This window comes from Aethalodelphis obliquidens, unplaced genomic scaffold (genome assembly GCF_003676395.1).
Source record: "Aethalodelphis obliquidens isolate GAN/ISIS:26980383/991018 unplaced genomic scaffold, ASM367639v1 scaffold55, whole genome shotgun sequence".
Taxonomy (NCBI): Eukaryota; Metazoa; Chordata; class Mammalia; order Artiodactyla; family Delphinidae; genus Aethalodelphis; species Aethalodelphis obliquidens.
In genome coordinates this window covers 7,358,802-7,381,164 of record NW_020837999.1, presented here as the reverse complement: position 1 = coordinate 7,381,164, position 22,363 = coordinate 7,358,802, and the positions used below count along the sequence as shown (strand labels likewise).

General features: G+C 37.4%; 1 long non-coding RNA gene across 1 annotated transcript; it reads right to left on the bottom strand.

Annotated features, from left to right (window-relative positions):
- Nucleotides 1–1,722: 1,722 nt before the first annotated feature.
- LOC113609203 (uncharacterized) lies at nucleotides 1,723–22,321 on the bottom strand. Its single transcript, XR_003428555.1, has 3 exons — nucleotides 21,770–22,321; nucleotides 6,650–6,759; nucleotides 1,723–1,987 (listed from the first exon to the last, which is right to left on the bottom strand). It is a non-coding gene; the product is annotated as an uncharacterized LOC113609203 (long non-coding RNA).
- Nucleotides 22,322–22,363: the final 42 nt, after the last annotated feature.

The window sequence follows — 22,363 nt, the reverse complement described above, 5'->3', positions numbered from 1 at the left end:
ACTTTCAAACCAATATCCCTCATGAACATAGATACAAAAATATTTCAAAATATTAACAAATTGAATTCAACAGTATATAAGAGGGATATGTCACAACCAAGTGGGGTTGCTCCAAGGAACGCAAGGTGTGTTCAACATTTGAAAAGCAATTGATGTAATTTACCATATCAACAGTCTAAAGAATAATAATCACATAAACATCTTACTGGATGCAGAAAAAGTATTAGAATAAATTCAATATCCATTTATAATAAAAAATCTCAGCAGACTAGGAATAGAAGGAACTTCCTTAATCTAAAAGGAGGTATCTATGAAAAACCTACAGGGAACTTCACACTTAATGATGAGACTAAATGCTTTCCCCCTAAAATTGAGAACAGGGAAGGAATGCCCTCTCTTACTACTCCTAGTCAAATGGTACTGAAAGTCCTAGCCAGTATAATAATGCAATAAAAAGAGGTAAAAGACATATACTGCGTGGGCCAAAATGTTCGTTTGGTTTTTTTCTGTAAGATGGTTCTGGTAGCACTTAGTTGTCTTTAACTTCATTCGAAACCATTTTATTAGATTGTATGTGACAGCTGTCATACCAGTGTGCATTTAAAAAAAGACTTATCAGAATTGGTGAATTTTCGTAGAGCCATTTTTTAAAAATTTATTTATTTTATTTATTTTTGGCTGCATTGGGTCTTCGTTGCTGTGTGTGGGCTTTCTCTAGTTGTGGTGAGCGGGGGCTACCTTTGTTGCAGTGCACGGGCTTCTCACTGCGGTGGCTTCTCTTGTTGCGGAGCACAGGCTCTAGGTGCATGGGTTTCAGTAGTTGTGGCACGTGGGCTTAGTAGTTGTGGCACATGGGCTAAGTAGTTGTGGCTCGCAGGCTCAGCACACGGGCTTAGTTGCTCCACAGCAATGTGGGATCTTCCTGGACCAAGGCTCAAACCCCTGTCCCCTGCATTGGCAGGCAGATTCTTAACCACTGCGCCACCAGGGAAGCCCTGTATAGCTATTTTAATATTGAAGATGGAAGAAAAAAAGCAACATTTTCAGGATATTATGCTTTATTATTTCAAGAAGGGTAAAAATGCAACTGAAATGCACAAGAAGATTTGTGCAATGTATGGCGAAGGTGCTGTGACTGATCGAATGTGTCAAAAGTGGTTTGCAAAGTTTCGTGCTGGAGATTTCTTGCTGGACGATGCTCCATAGTCGGGTAGACCAGTTGAAGTTGATAGTGATCAAATCGAAACAATAATTGAGAACAATCAACGTCATACCACGCGGGAGATAGCCGACATTCTCAAAATATCCAAATCAAGCTTTGAAAGTCATTTGCACCAGCTTGGTTATGTGAATTGCTTTGATGTTTGGGTTCCACATAAGTTAAGCGAAAAAAACCTTCTTGACCATATTTCCACATGCGATTTTCTACTGAAACATAATGAAAACGTTCTTTTTTTAAAACAAATTGTGACGGACGATGAAAAGTGGGTACTGTACAATAATGTGGAACAGAAGAGATTGTGGGGCAAGCGAAATGAACCACACCAAAGGACGGTCTTCATCCAAAGAACGTGATGTTGTGCATATGGTGGGATTGGAAGGGAGTCCTCTATTATGAGCTCCTTCCAGAAAACCAAACAATTAATTCCAACAAGTACTGCTCCCAATTAGACCAACCGAAAGCAGTACTCGACAAAAAGCATCCAGAATTAGTCAACAGAAAACACATAATCTTCTATCAGGATAACGGCAACACCTCATGTTTCTTTGATGACCAGGCAAAAACTGTTACAGCTTGGCTGGGAAGTTCTGATTCATCCTTCGTAATCACCAGACATCGCACCTTCGAATTTCCACTTATTTAGGTCTTTACAAAATTCTCTTAATGGAAAAAAATTCAATTCCCTGGACGACTGTTAAAGGTACCTGGAACGGTTCTTTGCTCAAAAAGATAAAAAGTTTTGGGAAGATGGAATTATGAAGTTGCCTGGAAAATGGCAGAAGGTAGTAGAACAAAAGGGTGAGTATGTTGTTCAGTAAAGTTCTTGGTGAAAATGAAAAATGTGTCTTTTATTTTTACTTAAAAACTGAAGGCACTTTTTGCCCCACCCAATAGATTAGAAGGTATGAAACAAAAATATTTTTATTTATAGATAACAAAATTGCCCATGTCGAAAATTTCAAAGAATCTACAAAAAAATCCTAAAACTAATAAATCAGTTAGCAAGGTAGCAGGATACATACCAATATACAAATCAATCTTATTGCTAATACAACAATTGAAATTTGAAATTTTAAAAATACCATCTACAATAGTACCAAAAATAAGTGAAGTACTTAGGTATAAACTAACAAAATATGTGCAGAATCTATATGCTAAAAACTACAAAAGACTGATGAGAGAAACAAAAGAAGATCTTAAAAATTGCAGAGACATACAGTATTCATGAATTGGAAGATTCAGTATTATTAAGAAATTGTTTCTCCCCAAACCAACATATAGAGTCAAGGCCATCACCATCAAAATTCCAGCAGGACTTTTTTTTATAGATACAGACAAGCTAATTTAAAATTTTATATGGAAAGCCAAAGGAACCAGAATAGTTTAAACACACACACACACACACACACACAAATAGAAAAAGAACAGAGTTGGAGATCTCACACCACCTAATTTCAAGACTTATAGACAGTATGATAATGTCAAAAAGATAGGAATATAGATCAATGAAATAGAATTGAGAGTCTAGAAATAAATCCTTGTATTTATGGTCAGTGGATTATTGACAAAGCTACAAAAGAGTTCAGCAGAGAAATTATGGTACTTTTAACAAATGGTGCTGGAACATTTGAACATTTAGAAGCAAATAATATATGTATTATATATATATATGTATATGTATACACATACATAAGAAATATAGATCTTGATCAATATTCCACACCTTATACAAAATCAACTCACAGACCTAAATGTAAAATCTAAAACTAATAAGATTCTAGAAAAAAACATAGCTTGCAGTCTCATCACAAGAAAAAAATTCTCTATGTCCAGTGACAATGTTTACTAGACTTATTGTGGTGACAATTTTGCAATACATACAATTATCAAATAATTACACTGTACACCTGAAACTAATATAATGCTATGTGTCAATTATACCTCAATTTTTTTTTTTTTAAAAGGAGCTTGCTCTTCTGTATCTGAGGATCTGAGGAGCCTTCCCCAATACACAAAAACCTTACAATTACCTTACCTGGAGCAGATACCTCACAAAAGACAGGATGCCCATCCTCCTCAAAACCTATCCCAAACACCCGCTATTGCCATTAGACCCATAACAAGGGTTAACTTTCAGCATGTTCTGGTGGCCTGGAAGTGGCAGCAGTTCTCTACCTATAACTGGTGCTGAGCCCAGGTTCCTAGATTTGCCCCTTCTTCCAGGGAAACACTACTTGCTCTTCAGAGTGAGTATGGACCAAGATAATCTATATATTATGTCTTCACTAAACACCTATTATAAAACAGGCTGGGGTATGCATAGTTCCCATCTCTGGCCTTGTTTATTATCAGTGGTTATATAATCCTTTGACCCACAGTTTCTGGCTCCAGTTGAGGACCCAAAGCTGAAGTACAAAAACAAACTCCAGCTTGGAAGAGAAGGTGGAAAAGTTTGTTCTCACAGAATTTGTCCCCTTGACCACTGAAATAACCAGCCTAGATTCTTAATTTTTATTCATTGCTATCAGTAAATATTTATTAAGTAATTACAACAGTTTTATTGGGCAAGTAAAGCAGGTCATGTGCTATGCAATCATGAGAAGACACAAAACCAGGGTCCCCAACCCTACATAGTCCATTCTAGATGAAGAGTAAACATACACCTTTATGTTTTCACAGATTGTGTTTATGGAGCAATTCCAAACTCTCTTCATTGGGCGACATGCCTCTGTGTGACTAAATTTTCTAGGCTTGGGCAAGGTAGCTGGGCAGAGAAAATCCCCTAAAACTCAAATTATTTCTAAGGGAAGTAGGGGTTGTACTTATGCTGGAGGAGGACAAAGATAGACTTTGAAATAGCACATGATTAGAGCTTAGAGTCCATCATCATGGAACTGATCTCAGTAAGGTAAGGGTCTCACTGCTTGTACTACCCCAAGTCTCCAACTGCCCCACTAGCAGGTATTGTTGGTGACAAAGGTAAAATGCAGGATTGCAGCCCATCATTGTTGTAAGAACTACTCAGACTTTCCTGATTTGAGTTAGCTGTTTCTTTAAGCAAAAAAAGAAAAAAGAAATTTATCATATGCTTGAATAATAATGTATAAAAGAAAAAGGGGATGGGAAAGAAGAAATGTTTAGGGGAAAGAGGAGGACAAAGGGATGAAAAAGTAGAGAAGAGATTAGGAAAGAGAACATTATACTATAAGTTCATTGAGGCCATATACCAATACCTTGCACAGTGCCTTGCACTTAGAGAGGGAAATGCTTATTCAATGAATGAATGAATGAACAGGAAAAAGGGGAGAGAAACGAGATATATGAATAAGTTTTAACTTGTAAATAGCTTTAGCTCTTTAAATATTAAGCAAACCTGTTTTTATATAAAAAGACAACACCAATGATACTCCTTCCCAGCTCCTCCAATCAGAAATGTGCACTTTCTATTGCTTATCCTCTATTAATATGAATCAGCCATATAGCCTACCCAGCTCCCTTTATGACCAGGATGTTGATCCCAGAGATAGGGCCATGGAACAGCGCAGGATTGACAGATGTCCATTAGGCTCAAACCCACGGTTTGGTTTTCGGTGGAACTGTACTCCCAGCCAACACAAGATGGAAATGAAGGCTGAATACTTATTGACAATAACTGACTACATACCTTAGTGGGTACACACAAAAAATAAACCAGAGGTATAAGATGAAATTCTGCGCTTCCAATCCACAAATCTAAATTTCACAAAAGGTTTTGATTGTTAATTGCAAAATAAACCTATCTGCCCACGAGGACCCTTGGAAAAGAGTGTCATTGACTGCATAATACATGTAAATACTTTGTTTATATAACCTTAATTGTCTGGCTTCCTGAAAAATGAAGGAATTTAGTTCAGAGACACTTGAGCTCAGTATCTAAGGACTGCTTTCCTTCTGCTTGGAACATAGAGATCCTTTATTTCAACAGCTAAATCCCAGCCATTTGCTAAAGATGACTCAGTGCCCAGGAAGTTCAGGAGAAAGTCTCAGAGAAAGAGAAACTGCCTCTGCCAATGCCTCATTTCTCCCACCAACATCTATATGCCACCTAAGTATCACCCATGTGGTCTGAAAGCTATCAAAGAGAAACAATGCTGACAGGTCCAGAATCGAACAATAGTTACCATATGTGTTTAAGGAGAATGCTTCTATTGATAGAGCCTGAAAATTACCTCTCAAATAGTTTTTGAAGCCATGGTGTTGAAAGACATTGGCTGAGAATCTGGAGCCAAGTGTTTATTGAGCTTATCTTAGTCCATATTCACTCTACAGAGCAAATAGTGGTTCCTGGAAGAAGGGGCAAATCTGGGAACCTGGACTCAGCACCAGTTATACTCAGGGACTTCTACCACTTCCAGGCCACCAGAACATGCTGAAACTTAACCCTAGTTATGGGTCTAATGACAATAGGAGTGTTTGGGGTAGGTTTTAAGGAGGATGGGCATCCTCTCTTTTGTGGGGTATCTGCTCCAGGTGAGGTAATTGTAGGTTTTTGAGGGAGAAAAAGACTCCTCAGATACAGAGGTACAGGCAAGGGGGACTAAGAGTGACTCAATATTCTCAGCTTTTTTTGAGTCCAGCCAAAACTCCTCATTTCAAGTTTTAGGACGTCATTCCTTTCTGACTAATGACCTAATGTTCACATGGAACACTTTGCAAGGCTGTGAATTCAACTGATGTAATTCTGCAATCTGCACAATTAAATTTTGCATTTGATTTTCAATAATATCGGCCCTGTGACTATAAAAAAAAAAAAGATCATTTTAGGGCTGCTGTGGAAGCTCTCTGGTCCTCAGACCAAGAATTGAACGAAGAGTTTAAGGTCCTGAGATTTTCATTTTCTTTCTGTAAGGACTCACTGTACTCAGAAGTATCTAACCTGCAGCAAGGTCCTTACAGTGATCACTACTGCCACTTGAGTCAGGTGCAGCAGGCACTTGAGCCCCCAAAGCACATGCACTTCATCACAGTCAACACGTGTGGTTATTTGATTGTGATGCTGCTGAATGTCGTGTATAACTAGCACTGCATCTCCCCTTGGCAAGAGGCTCAGACCAAACCAACAACAGAAAGCAATCTTTGAGAGTTTTTCTCCTAGAACTACTCCTAGTACCAATTTCTATTTCAGTTAGGGTTCAGTCAGAAACCACACAGCACTTCAAACAGAGGAAGCATAATATAAAGAATCGTTCACTTGGTGAAAAGGTGATTAGCTACTAAAAGAGCGGAAGAGAATTTTATGGGAACAGAGATGGCAAACACAGACTACAGCTATCACTCTTAAGGCCAAGGGAAAGGTAAACAAGGAGGAAACTTCAAAATGTAGAGAACGGCTGTACCAGGCTAAGATTCAGGCATCTAAGGGGGAAGGCTCAGAAACATGTCACCCACCGCTAGGATGAAGAAGAAAGCTTCTGGAGGACATTTACCAGCTGGAACCATGGGAGCAATCCACCACCACAAGGAATACCACCAGGGCCAGCTGTATGCTGATTCATTCACTGTCATGTGGAGAAAAAAAATCAAGATAAGTGCCTCCTTCTCCAGCTTTGAGAATCCCTTCAGCACACTCTTCACCCCCAACTGGCCAAACCCAACATCTGGCAGAGAAAAAAATGTGGTTTGCAGAGTATAGCTCGAGGGTCATAAAGTAGGACAAAGAAAGGTAGATTTGGAGCTAAAGGAAAATAAATTAATAACTGGAACACCTGAATACAGAGACTAGGAGTAAAGATGGAGAGAGATAAACAATTACAAGATATACTTGGGAGGCAGAATCACTTGTACTTGATGTCGAGTCCTTTTGGAGGTGCGTTAAAGGAGGACTCAGGATGACTTTCTCTTAAGAGAGAAGGGGAAAACTGGGGATATTCAGTCTTGTATCAAATGAGTTTGTTTGGTGGGGGAGGTGGGGAATTATGAATTACATCTTGGACATATTTCATATGTTTATGACAGAGGTCAAAATGGCAGATAGATGGCAATGCAAATCTTGAGGTTGGCTTAAGATAAAAATGGGCATCAGCATGTGGTTGTTATTTAAGGTCATAGGACTAGATGACATCACTTACAGAGAAACTGTAGTTAGATAAAAGGGTCAAGGAATGTGCCTGTGAAGCTCCAACACTTAGAAATCAGGGAAAAGATGAGGAGTCAGTAAAGGAGACAGATTAACCAGTGAGAGAAGCGAAAAAAATCAGGAGAGTTTGGTGTTACGGAAGCAGAGTAAGAAGTGTTTCCCCAAAAAGTAGTCAGTTCTGTCAAACACTAATTCTATTGGATTTAACGAGATGAGTTTTAATGGGTAGAGGAACAAAAAGAGAAAGGAACAGAGAAGTGAGTTGTAGCAGGAGGAAATGTTGAATCAAGGTAGGACTTTTAAACTGAGCTGTCTAATATGGGAACCCCTAGTCACAGGTAGTTGTTGAACACTTGAAATGTGACTATTGCAAACTGAGATGTGCTATAAGTGTAAATAATGTATCAGATTTTTAAAACTTAGTACAAAAAAGTATAAAATATCTTGTTAATAATTTTTATGTTGATTGCATGTTAAAATGATAATATTTTATATATATTGGGTTAAATAAAATATATTACAATTAGTTTTTCTTTTCACTTTTTTAAGGTGTCTATCATAAAATTTTAAATTACATATGTGGCTCACCTTATATCCCTATTAGACAGAACTGTACGAGGGCATGTTTGTATGCTAATACAATGAGCAGTGGAGAAGCAGAGATTGATGCTGTAGAAAGAGAAAGAGTAAGGAAAAGAAGGAAGACATTAATAAGCTTTAGTAGATAGGGAGGAATGGGGAAACAATAATAGATTGATGGACAGACAGAAAGACAGGTATACATAGGCAAATATTTGTCATAGTCTTTAAACAGAGACTATTCATTCTTTTTAAATGGCCATGAAGCATTGATAAACACTTATCAAGGTCTAGGTTGCAAATAAAATCTCAGTATGCTTCCAAAGGTACAGATCATATTGCAAGAAAACAAGAAATTAATAAGAAAAAGGTAGCAAACCCAATCTAATCCCATGAACATTATAAAACAGTTTTCTAATAACTCTTGGGTTAAAGTAGAAATCAGTGCTAAAATACAGAATGTTTAGAAATTTAAAAACACACTACATTTCAGAACTAATGGGATACCACCAAAGCTTAACTGAAAGAAAAATTCAGAATTTTTAGTGACCTGATTAACACATAGAAGACAAAGTAAATGATTTAAGCATTCAATTCAAGAAACTAAAAAGAGAACATCAAAATAAACCAACAGAGAATAGGAGAAAGAAACTAAGTAAAATAAAAGTAGAAATTAATGAACTAGAAAGCATAGCAAAACTGCATAGACCTGATAAATAAAACAATAGTTTTGTTCTTGTTTTATCTTTGAAAACTACAACATAAAAATCATTAGTAAGTAGAACCAAGAAAAAGGGAGAGGAAATAAAAACACATACAATGAGAAAGGGAATATAACCAAAAATAGATTTAAATTATAAAATTTCCAACATACGCCAATAACTTAGAAAATCTACATGAAATAGACACACTTTGGAAGATATAAATTACTAATATTGACTCTTGAAGAGAGAAAATTAGCCAAATAATCAGAGAACTTGAAAACGTACCAAAAGTTCTAACTTCAAAACAAGCATTAGTTCCAGACTGTTTTACCAGAAAGTCCAACATATCTTAAAGAACAGATAATTCCTGAGCTATTTAAATTATTCAGATAATAAAAATTAGGACAAGCTTCCCAATTTACTTTATTAAGAAGTTTATCCTATCAATGCTAGCAAAAATAAAATAAAATAAATCTTGTGTCATTTTCACTAATGAATAAAAATTTTTAAATCCAAAGTAAACTATTAGTAAGTCTAATTTATCAGACTTTTGACAGCAAGTAACAGAAACCCTGATCCAAATTATCTTTAACAATATGGGTATTTCTTGACTCAGCAGGAAGTCTAGAGGTAGAATAAGTTTCAGGATGGGTTGTAGTTCAATCATGTTATTAAGAATCCAGATTTTTTTCCCATCTTTCTGCTCTGCCACTCTTGGTGTGATGTCATTCCTGGTCTTTTATAAACATGACTGCAATATTTCCAAGCAGCCAGGCACAATTCTCAGAGGAAGATGAAAAAATGACTCCTTTTGGTTTTCACTTAGGAGCAAGGACACTTTTCCCGGAAGTTGCCCTAGTGGATGTCACGTCTCATTAGAAAGAGTTAGATCAAATGCCTGTCCCTGAACCAATCCCGATTAATGGCATGGTTTTATTTTAGTCTGTAGCATCAGAATCCCCTGGAAGACTTATTAAAACATATTATCGCAGGGTCCAATCCCCAGTTTCTGATTCAGTAGGTCTGGCGTGGGGCCTGATAATCTGCATTTCTAATAAGTTCCCAGGTAATGCTGGATTATCTTGGACCAATTAGGACTATCTCTGGAGCTGGAGGTAAGGTCAGCTTCCCCGAGGCACCTGGCTGGATGGAAGATGGATACTCGCTTAGAACTGTGGCTTACATAGCATCTTCAACAAGGAGAAATAAATTAGTACAGAAATGGCAGGACAGAGGAAAGTTGTTTTAGGCTTCCAAGAGTGGTGAGCTGTGGGAAGGTAAATATATGTGAGGAAACTAATGGAGTAAAGTTTGCTTGCAGGTTTCTCTGGTGCCATCTCTGAGATAAGAGTCTGTCTCCAGCAAAAGGAGAATTTATATACTGCCTTTAGGAAGAAAGAGGCAGGTTTTTCTGACTTTGATGTTTCTTAATTGCCTTCAGCTCAAAATAATTTTTATGTCAAAGAAAGAGGCATATTTTGAGGTGACATTCTGGTTTCCTTCAGTTTCCCATTTGAAACTTTATCTTCGGAAAATTTCATACATATATTTTTTTAAATAAATTTATTTTTGGCTGCGTTGGGTCTTCATTGCTGCACACAGGCTTTCTCTAGTTGCGGTGAACGGGCGCTACTCTTCATTGCAGTGCGCAGGCTTCTCATTGCAGTGGCTTCTCTTGTTGCAGAGCATGGGCTCTAGGCACACGGGCTTCAGTGGTTGTGGCACGCAGGCTCAGTAGTTGTGGCTCACGTGTTCTAGAGTGCAGGCTCAGTAGTTGTGGTGCACGGGCTTAGTTGCTCTGCGGCATGTGGGATCTTCCCGGACCAGGGATCGAACACACGTTTCCTGCTTTGGCAGGTGGATTCTTAACCACTGTGCCACCAGGGAAGTCCTGGAAAGTTTCACATGTTAAAGGCTGAGTTAGTCACGGCAGAAAGACTTGAGTTAGATGTTGTGAGATAAGAGATCAAGCCAAGGAGAAGAAAACCATAAATTGGAACAAGCAGAAAAGAACAAATCTAATTACATTGTCCCATATCTTAATCAGTCTCTTAGTCTTGGGAATAGGTCAGTCCAGTTAAACAGTTGTGTTTCACTTAAGGAGTCAGTGTTGCAGATGGGCCTCCACCTAAATTTGGCCTCTGTACGTGCAAGCAATCAGGTATTTAATGAGGCATATGGAAATGTTTTTAAAAACAAATTTTAATGATAGGAGCGAATTATGAACTAAATTTTTTAGTCTGGAGGGCAGCCAGTAAAGACTCTATCTAGATATGGGTTTCATTTGATGGTGGAGTGAGGATGGCAGTGGCAGTCTTTGATGAATTTCCTGGTTTGTAGTTTGAATGCCTATAATGTTGGTGTTGGGTGTTCTGGCAAACTTTCTGAGTGGCCTACATAGCAGCAGGCATGAAGGATGTCCATATATCACATTTGTTGTGGTGATTTCTCTGAAGTTCATATCAATTCATCCAGCTGCAACTTGCAGTGCTTTGGAAAAAGGGCAGTTGTAGTTCTTAGTGATTCCAGTGTAGAAGGTTGGGAGAAAAATTGAAAACAATAATTTGGAGAGCTGTAGCCAGGTGTTGGAGGAAGCTTGAAGAATTCAGGATCCAGTACAGTTTACAGGTAAATAATAAAATCTCAAAGACAATGAACAGGGCTAGAATCTAATATCCACAAGAGTGTGCCACTTTTTCTAGCACTGATAATTTTTCTGTCTACAGTAAGACAAATTTGTTTTCAAAATAAGTCTAATCTCATTAAATTTGGCCTGATTACTTATGTAAGTGCAGCAAGAATCATGACTGACCAAGGGTCTTTTGAGTTTGCTTTGCTGGAACTTTTCATAAGGAACCTCAGATTTGGGCTTTTAAAAGCATCTCAAGGCTAGGAAGCCAAGGAGTCACAAGACTTCGCCTGTAACACCTATGGATTTGGGTGAATTCCTCTCTTCTTAAGGTCCCAAAAATATTCTGAGGTTCCTGGGCCTGCCAGGTAGCGATCTCCCTTACTCACTGTGAGGTGAGAACACTATAAGCAAGACACAAGTTGGTTTTTCAAAGTGGTCTGTATTAGCTCATTAAAGTCAACCTTACTTCCTTAAAGCTATCTGGTCAGATCTGATTCTATGCATCATTCTCAAATATGACATTCCAGTCAAAGCCTCAGTAATATAACCAATGCTTCCAATTGTGTCCTGTTATGAGGAGAACAGATTCTTACTGAATTTATAAAAATAATTACACTGTCACAAAAATAAGAATATTCAGTGAGCTTTTCCAATTTCTGGAGGGATCAGGTAGGGAGAAAAAGTCATTGTTTCACCTTTGTCCACACGTTTTCCTAACTTACCAAGTTGCTGTAAGTTAGAGATAGCGAAGAGAAAAGAGGAAAACATTTTCTTAAATCTGAAAAACAAAATATTAAAGAACCAGCAATGTTCCAAATAAAAACTCATAAAAATTATAATCATCCTCATCAGTTCATTCAGTGCCATGTAATTAATTGTTATTATGTTTAATATTGGGTTTGCAGTTTTATGAATCCACCAATTTTTCCATTAGAGTTCTGAAAATTCATACCCAGTATAATGGTGTGATATTAAAAGTTATCAGAATTCTGTATTCTAGAGTATTTGTCAGGTTCCTTTCCATTAATCTCTTTGAGGACAAGCAATTTTGGATCATAGCTGCTTGCAAAAGCTTTCGGGAAAGCATCAGAGTAAAACAATAACTGTGAATGACAAAAGACTTAAAAATAGCCACGGTTAAGGATCTAATAAGAGTTCATTTATATACAATAGACAAGAAAATTTTGTTATTTATGTGACATACATTTTAAGATGATAACTGGAATTTGACTATAACATTATACCAGGACATTTCAGATTGCTAAGAATTCCATGCAATTTCTGGAACACTTACATTAATAATATATATCCACACAAATATAACCCAGAAAGGCCAAACATCACTTCTTACTTGACTATGCTTCCCATGTAATTTGACATATCAAATAAGCCTTAACAGTTTAATATCTCTCTTTTTATAAGGAGAGAGAACAAATCTCTTGAGATATTCTGGGGCTCTCCAAAAAAATTCCCAAAGTTAGTTCAAGGTCAACAGACTTCATTTAGAACTTGATTTGGGGAAGTTTGTCAAAAATGTCAAAGGTTTAAAACACAGGATTAAATAGGATCACAGGTAATTGTGACATGATTAACCAAAGTGACAACTAAAGATTTTGAAGGCAAATACAGAACATTACGTAGCTGTTAAAAACAAATGAACAAAAATCCTTAGCTCTTTTAATATTGAGAAAATTCAGTTTTTGTTAAGTAATCAAAGCCCTGTTAAAGACAACAATAAAGCACAGAAAATAGATAAGACCAAAAAAATCAAAAAAACAAAACATGGTATCCTAGGTAGGATTACTTAAAAGGTAAAGAAAGTTTTATAGTCTCTTATTAAGAGCAGACCAATAATTCAAGAAAACTTTGTCATTTTAACAGAGAAATAAAATTAAATTTTAGTTTTGCATAGGGACACTATTGATTGTGAAGCTTATTTTTTAAATCCTTATAATAATTTCATTTAATTTTTAGCCAGCTTGATTACATAAGACAAAATTTTCTCTCTCCTTCCTTCTCTTCTTCCCAACTTTCTATATCCATTTAGTTTTTGTCCTTTATTCTCCTCTTTTTAAAAAAATTCTGAACCAACTTTAAATAACCTCGAAACTAGGACAAAATTTCTTTCTATTTTCCTTAACAAAAACACAACTTTATACCTCATATCTTTTTTTTTAATCAAAATCATATCCTACTTTACTTGTATACTTGCATGCATAGTTTTTGTTATTATTATTTCTAGTACTTTTAGTTACATGTGTTGATCTAAATTTTCAACTCTTAGTAATGCTAATTTTCAGTGAAAACTAAGAATCAGGCAATTGTGAACTGTTTGTCACATACTAACTTCTGCAGTAGATTGGCAAATTTATAAATACATCATTTCATAATTTCTAGATGCATATGAATTTCTTAATAGACTTTTTTTTTTCAGTGTGGCTAAAAGAATATGTTATTAACAGACCTAACTATCTCTTCTCTCTCTGTAATAAGAAGCTAAAATTAGATATGTTTAGCATTTACTGTTTCAGTATTTTATCTTACTTGGAAATGACCTAGATATTCAATGAATATCATCATTTAATTTAATTTATTGTAACTTTAAGGATTCAAGTTACCAAAAATATTTTGGAAACTACATTTAAGCAGACATATTTTATAAAACAATCCTCGTTGAAAATGAATCACATATATAAAATGAATATATATATAAAAAACCACAAACATCACGGAAACAAAGTATCTAAAAAGTTAAACATGTGGCTTTTCTCTCTCTCTCTCTGTTTACTTCTGTGTTTTACAAACACTAAACAATTTCTTTTTATTATATTTTTGTTCTTAGATTATGAATTCATAATTTTATAACTAAATATGTAATAGAGACAACATAAGCCCATTTGATTAGTCTTAATTTATATAAGCACTTTTTTAAAGCAAATTAAATAGAGCTCTTTTACAAGTTACTTTTGGCAATACCATCTGAAGGTAGAAAAGTATCACATATACATAGCATACATACACAGACATACATAAAGATACAGACGCAAAGAGAAACCTTACCGTTTTCATTTGCAAATTTTGGCCATAAGACATGTACGAGAACACAAAACTCACTAGTTTATAAAAGAACAGTTGGATCCAAATTGTGTTTCTGGCAGATGGAACAAGTTAAGGTTACCCACTCAGATCACTAAAGATTTTTTACTAATATTTGTGGAAAAGACTTTTAGCATTTGCATTTGCCCTTGACAGGTAATCTTACGGAGGTTTATGGGCTAGATTTTGGTCAAGGAAGCTTTCATAGCAGTTCATTTTTTAAAAAAGCTTCTTTTTACTTTTTACTTTTTTTTGTATATAGTCTAAGGTAAGAGTCCAACTTCATCCTTTTGCATGTGGATGTCCAATTTTCCCTACACCACTTGTTGAAGAGACTATCTTTCCTCATCAAGCAGCCTTGGCACCCTTGTCAAAGATTATTTGACAATATATGTAACGGTTTTTTCTGTGTTGTCTATTCTATTCCATTGGTCTATTTGTCTGTCTTTGCCAGTAACACACTATTTTGATAACTATAGGTTTTTAACATGTTTTGAAATAAAATAAATAAATAAGACCTCCAACTTTGTCCTTCTTTTTCAAGATTATTTTGTCTAATCAACGTCCCTTAGAATTCCATATGAATTTTAGGATGGATTTTTTCATTTCTGAAAAAAATAACTTTGGGATTTTGTTAGGAATTGCACTGCATCTATAAATTGCTTTGGGTAGTATTGACATCTTAAGTCTTCCAACCCATGAAAATGGAATGTCTTTCCATTAATTTGTATCTTCTTTAATTTCTTTTAGCAATGCTTTATAGTTTTCAGTGTAGACATGTTTTAAATTTTTTATTTGTATACAATTTTTAAAGGTTACTTTCCATTTACAGTTATAACAAAATATTGGCTATATTCCCCATGTGTACAATACATCCTTGAGCCTATCTTACACGCAATAGTTGTACTTCCCACTCCCTCACTCCTATACTGCCCCTCCCCACACACACTGGTAACCACTAGTTTGTTCTCTATATCTGTGAGTCTGCTTCCTTTTTTGTTATATTCACTAGTTTGTTGTATTTTTTAGATTCCACATATAAGTGATATCATACAATATTTGTCTTTCTCTGTCTAGCTTATTTCGCTTAGCATAATACCGTCCAAGTCCATCCATGTTGCTGCAAATGGTAAACTTTCATTATTTTTTATGGCTCAGTAGTATTCCACCGTACATATATACCTCATCTTTATCCAGTCACCTGTTGATGGACACTTAGGTTGCTTCCATACCTTGACAATTGTAAGTAATGCTGCTATGAACATTGGGGTGCATGTATCTTTTCAAATTACTGTTTTGGGGATTTGGGGATATATACCCAGGAGTGGAACTGCTGGGTCCTATGGAAGTTCTATTTTTAAGTTTTTTGAGAAACCTCCATACTGTTTTCCACAGTGGCTGCACCAATTTACATTCCCAACAACAGTGTACAAGGATTCCCTTTTCTCCACATCCTTGCCAACATTGGTTATTTGTGTTCTTTTTGATAATAGCCATTCTGACAAGTGTGAGGTGACATCTCTTTGTGGTTTTGATTTGCATCTCCCTGATGATTAGTGACGTTGAGCATCTTTTCATGTGCCTGTTGGCCATCTGCATTTCCTCTTTAGAAAAATGTCTCTTCAGTTCTTCTGCCCATTTTTTAATTGGGTTGTTTGTTTGTTTTCTTTTATGTTGAGTTCTATGAGCTGTTTATATATGCTGGATATTAATCCCTTATAGGTCATATCATTTGCAAATATTTTCTCTCATTCAGTAGGTTGTCTTTTCATTTTGTCGATGATTTCCTTTGCTGTGCAAAAGCTTTTAAGTTTAATTAGGTCCCATTTGTTTATTTTTGCTTTTATTTCCTTTACTTTAGGAGGTGGGTCCCCAAAAAATATTGCCACATTTATGTCAGAGTGTCTGCCTATGTTTTCCTCTAGGAGTTTTGTAGTATCCAGTCTTGCATTTAGGTCTTTAATCCACTTTGAGTTTAGTTTTGTATAAGGTGTTAGAGAATGTTCTAATTTCATTCTTTTACATATAGCTGTCCAGTTTTCCCAGCACCACTTATTGAAGAGACTATCTTTTCTCCACTGTATATTCTTGCCTCCTTTGTCGTAGATTAACTGACCATAAGTGTGTGTGTTTATCTCTGGCCTCTCTATCCTGTTCTATTGATCTATGTAGCTGTTGTTTTTGTGCCAGTACCACACTGTTTGATTATTATAGATTTGTAGTATAGTCTGCAGTCAGGGAGCCTGATTCCTCCAGCTCCATTGTCCTTTCTCAAGATTGCTTTGGCTATTTGGGGTCTTTGGGTCTCCATACAAATTTTAAAGTTTTTTGTACTAGTTCTGTAAATAATGTCATTGGTATTTTGATAAGAATTGCATTAAATCTGTACATTGCCTTGGTTAGTATGGTCATTTTGACAATACTGATTCTTCCAATCCAAGAATACAGTGTATCTTTCCATCTGTTTGTGTCGTCTTCAATTTCTTTCATCACTGTCTTATAGTTTTCAGAGTACAGGTCTTTTGCCTCCTTAGGTAGGTTTACTTCTAGGTATTTTATTTTCTTTGGTGCGATGGTAAATGGGACTGTTTCCTTAATTCCTCTTTCTGATATGTTGTTGTTAGTGTATAGAAAACACGGTATATTAATTTTCTATCCTGCAACTTAACTGAATTCACTGATGAGCTCTAGTAGTTTTCTGGTGGCATCTTAGGATTTTCTATGTATAGTATCATGTCATCTGCAAACAGTGACAGTTTTACTTCTTCCTTTCCTATTTGGATTCATTTTATTTCTTTATTAAATAAATATTTTATTTCTTTATACCAAAAAGATTATACATCATGATCAAGTGGGATTTATCCCAGGAATGCAAGAATTCTTCAGTATCTGCAAATCAATCAATGTGATACATCACATTAACAAACTGAAGAATAAAAACCATATGTTCATCTCAATAGATGCATAAAAAGCTTTTGACAAAATTCAACACCCTTTTATGATAAAAACTCCTCAGAAAGCAGGCATAGAGGGAACACACCTCAACAAAATAAATTCCATATATGAAAACCTCACAGCTTTTCAACAGTGAAAAGCTGAAAGCATTTCCTCTAAGATCAGAAATAAGACAAGGATGCCCACTCTCGCCATTTTTATTCAACATAGTTTTGGAAGTTTTAGCCACAGCAATCAGAGAAGAAAAAGAAATAAAAGGAATCTATATAGGAAAGGAAGAAGTAAAACCATCACTGTTTGCAGATGACACGATAGTACATACATGTTTTAAATTTTAAACACAAAAATTCCAAGTGGTCACTCGTAATAAAGTACCTTGAGTTGTTACTTTAACTTTATAATCATTGAGCTATTGTTGCTTACTTCAAATCTGTTGTTTAAATGCAGGAATTATTACCTCAGGAGTTGGAGACAGAAACTGTGCTAGAAGACAGCTTGAACCACAACCAATTCACTTTTGAAATAAATGAGGTCTATATACAGAGAGAGCTGATTATATAATGGAGAATTCTCCAAATTAACTTCTATGTAGAAGACCTTTTTAAAAATAAGGGATAAGTAATTAAAATGTGCCAATCTGCAGCTAAGGTATATACATTATTAAAACTCAACAGTGACTGCAGCAATTGTTTACGATTTAGACCAGCATCAAGATTTGTCTAAGAGTACTGTATCACTAACATTGCTTGGAACAGCCAGATCTTGGTGATAATAGCAAGCAGGTTAATATTATTATTATCATTGTCACCATCTTTAAATTCTCAGAAAATTGATTGCCTGTACCTGGGAGGACTTCTCTCACCACCCAGCTTTAGTCCACCCTGGCATTAGGCCTCAAAGAATTTAAGTTTGGGAGCTAGCAGGCTATTAGTATCCTGTGTAAAGTATCCTTTAATGACTAGATAGGTTATCTTGCACCCTTCAGCATCAGTCATCTGCTGCTCTGCTTCTAGAGTTCCTGTCACTCTCCACTCTTCTCCTGGCTGTCTCATGGCTTCTGCTTACTACCTTACCTGACCATCTTTCAGCTTCTACCCCTACTGTGAACTGCTGTCTGAATATGTTTTCTTCCATTCCAGCCACCAAAAGAAGATCCAATAATAAGGCATTGTGTACCAGGCCCCCACAAGCTGTTAGGCAGTCTGTAGGGTGATTGCCTTTGAGCCAGACACCCAGTCCTGTGCAACCACTGATGGCAAGAGTGGCAGGGCCATGTGGTCAGTTTTCCTTAGGAGGAGTCTGGGCAAGGCAGGCATTCAGATTGGTTCCTCTCCAAAACACTTCTTTTTTTTCCCCTTTTTCTTTCTTCTTCCCTTTCCCAGCTCCTATGACTTCTTTGCTCTCTGGTTTCTCTCTTTACCTTTCCCCTCCTTCCTCTCTATGACAATCTCTTTCTCTCTCTCTCTCTCTCTCTCTCTCTATATATATATATATATATATATATACACACACACACACACACACACATACATACATACACACACACACACACACACACACAGATATGAAGCTTCACAAATTGATATTCACTGCCCACTCTGTAAAAATCTTAATTTTTTTCCTTTAGAGCATCAGGCCTTTTATGCTTAACTAAAAGCAGAAAAAAATTGGTTAACTTAACTCAACATCCTTTAAGCAATTCCAAATTGGCTTTTGGTCTTTATTATATCATGCTTTAAAATCTAATCCTTTAACCATTTATGAGTAAATTTTTCCCCCAAAAAAGTCATAATTTGTGAAACTTACTAAACAGTCTCTTTCAGTGTAAGCAGTAAACTTTCAGGAAGAGTGCTTTATTTGAGAAAAGAAGTGTCAGAACTTACTGCTCCAAAGCCCCTCTGAGAACTATTCATCGTTTTAGCATTTTAAAAGCTGTTTTGTTTTCATTTTTACTCCCACGTATTCTATTGGGTTGGCCAAAAAATTCGTTCAGGTTTTTCGTAAGATCTTATGGGAAAACCTGAATGAACTTTTTGGCCAGCCCAATACTTTGCTTTCTTTCCAGGTTGGAGGATATGATAGGGAGGAGTACCCACATTAAACATGATAAAGAAGAGCAGTGGAGAGATTATCAGCCCCACTCACACAGCAGGTTGATAGCACTGCCCTGATCAGCAGAGTTTCCTGTACTCCAATACCTCTTTCTATTTATTTTTTCTGAAAAGAAAATCAAATTTAACAAGAAAGCTTTATAAGAATTGTTTTAAAAACATCATCCTACCTTCCTAACATTAATTTCAAATTTTATATATCTCCTCCCACATGCATAAGAATTTTTACCTAGCTACAATTATAACCAGGGACACATTACTCTTTTATTTCCAGCAGAAGGTAAATTTTATATATCTCCTCCCACATGCATAAGAATTTTTACCTAGCTACAATTATAACTAGGGACACATTGCTCTTTTATTTCCAGCAGAAGGTGGACAAGAAGCTTTGCTGTGTGGCTGTAGGAAGGTGCCCAAACGCTTCTTCAATACTTTGTGCAATCTAGCTCCACACCACTATGTCTAACAGGTCACAAATATTTATCAATAACACACGGTCTAAGCTTTAGGAGTTCACAGCCTAGTGAGAGAGGAGACAACCTAATGTACTGTTGTTCTTCCAAATGGCCATTGCCAATCCCTTCACCTTTTCCTTCAGTCCGTCCAAAGCAGTAAGGACAGAAGAGACTATCAATCAGTCAACAGTCAGAGCCCTCTGAAAACCCCTGCAAACCCTTCCTTCCTGTCAATCAGGAGTTAATTCTAAGGACTTCAAGTTCTCCCCAACCCTGCCAGCTGTCAGAAGACATTTTTTTCTGATAAAGCCTCCACCCTCTCTGCAACTCTCCCTTTTCCACATTCTGGTCTCTCCCTGGGATGCCTCCCTGGCCCCTCCTCCTTTCTCATGGCACTTCTTGCTTTTCCCTCTACAGTGGGGCTTAGCCCACTGTAGTTTAAGGTTAGAAGCTAGCAGGCTATCAGTATCCTGTGTAAAGTATCCTTTAATGACTAGATAGGTTATCTTGCCACCCTTCAGCATCAGTCATCTGCTGCTCTGCTTCTCGAGTTCCTGCCACTCTCCACTCTTCTCCTGGCTACTACATCTTCCTTCAGTGTAGTACAGAGGTGAAACTCAACTACCTACAAGAGTCAGGCAGGACAGTTGGTGTTCCTTTGACTTTGTCTGCATATTAAGTATATGGGAACATTCTCTACTTTTACAAAGAAACATGCTCTACCTTGTTCCACCTTGAAACATATGGCCTTTAGTCAACCTTTAACTTTTACAATTTTTGCCAGAGATAGGGTTACATTAGGATGGGACTCATTTTCCTCCTAATTCTAACCTAAGAAAAATAACAGGGCAAGAGTGTGGTTAAACTGCCAATAGACAATGTCAGTAAGTGGTGGGGCATAGCTTGGAGTCAAATTAGTTTACAGATTAAATTATAGTAGCTTCACAGAGTTTTCCAGAGTGGCTAAGAAATTTTTCCAGTAATCTTACTACAAGTCCTTGTTCAGAGGAGAACTTAGAAAGTATGATTAGCATGCCCACACACAAAAACATCACTATGATGAAAACAAATCTTAGTATGTGAGTCACTTCTCTTAACACTGCCCTGTGCCTTTTTTAAGCCTGAGGAGCCCCACCCAGAGAATTTTTCATACCTTTGGACTCTAACAATCTGGGACCCTCCCCTCCCCCCAACCCTCCATCAGCATTTACGTTTTTATCGTAACTGTATGTACATCTGCTTTCCCTGTATGAGCAGAGACTGTATCTCTTCTCTGTATCACCAGGTCTGGCACAGTGCCTAGCAAACAGTTGGCAAAGCAAGGGTTATTGCATAACCTACTATCATCATCCAAATAATAGCTACCATTTCCAGAGCACTTACTATGTAAACTAAAATAGTTGTGGAAACAGATGCAGCTAATAACTGGTTGTTTTGGCCTCGAAGTTGGGAGCTCATCCCCAAAAAGGAACACTCTAGGCACAATGGCAGCAGTAACTACTTATAGTTTACCTACATTACCCTGGAGGCTTTCCCAGACCAGACCACCCAATAGAAGCAGCACCTCAGTTACCCTCTAGCACATAATCTTATTTTCTCTGAATAGGATTTACTACTGTCTAATATATTCTTGGTTAAATATGTATCCCTCACTATAATGAAAGCTCCAAGAGAACAGTCATCTTGGCTACCTTGTGCTTGGCACATAGAAAGTAAATAAATGAATCTAAACTTCCCACTTCCTTGGGTGGCAGAGTTGACTTGCACACAATAGATCACAATATGTTTTAAAATTTATATTTAAACTTCAGGATAATTGTGTTGAATATCTTATGGTTCATAATGAACTCTGGGAGTGGAATAAAAATAAAAGTTTGGTCACATTCCCCCAAGCACTTACTGATATGGGTGCTGGAATTTTTGCTGCAACAAGAAAGCCACTTCCTCTGACGCAAGGTGCCCCACATGCTTGGGTCTTGCCACATCCTCTGATACAGAAATCAGGATGGCTAGGCTGGCTGGGGCGCTCAGGATGCCAGACGCTCACACTAACAGAGCGGGGAGTGCAGGGGTCGCCAGAACCCTCTGCCAGGAGTCGCCCGTGAGTGGGTGTGGAGGAAGGTAGCAGCGGATTCGTGCGGCTCCTCAGGGCGGCTGTCCGCCTTGGGGCTCCCATTCCTACTGCGTTCCGCTTCCTTTACTTCCAAAGCCCAGAACGCACCCCCAAGCCTCCAAACGGCGACGTCACCGAGTCCCCTGTCACGTGAGGAGAGAATGATAGTGTCCACAGGCTCCCGGCAGGGCAGAGGCCTGGCGAGGTGCCGGACCCGGCCCAGGGCTGTCCTCCCCTAGCCCAGTCCCAGACTCCCGCCGGTTCCGGACTCTCGCTCCCGCCCACGCCAGCCGCGGCCCCGCCCACCCCGCCCACGGCCTGGCCCCGCCCCTTGTCCCGCCCATCGCTCCCGCCGCGACTCCGTCTATCTAGGCTTTCCTT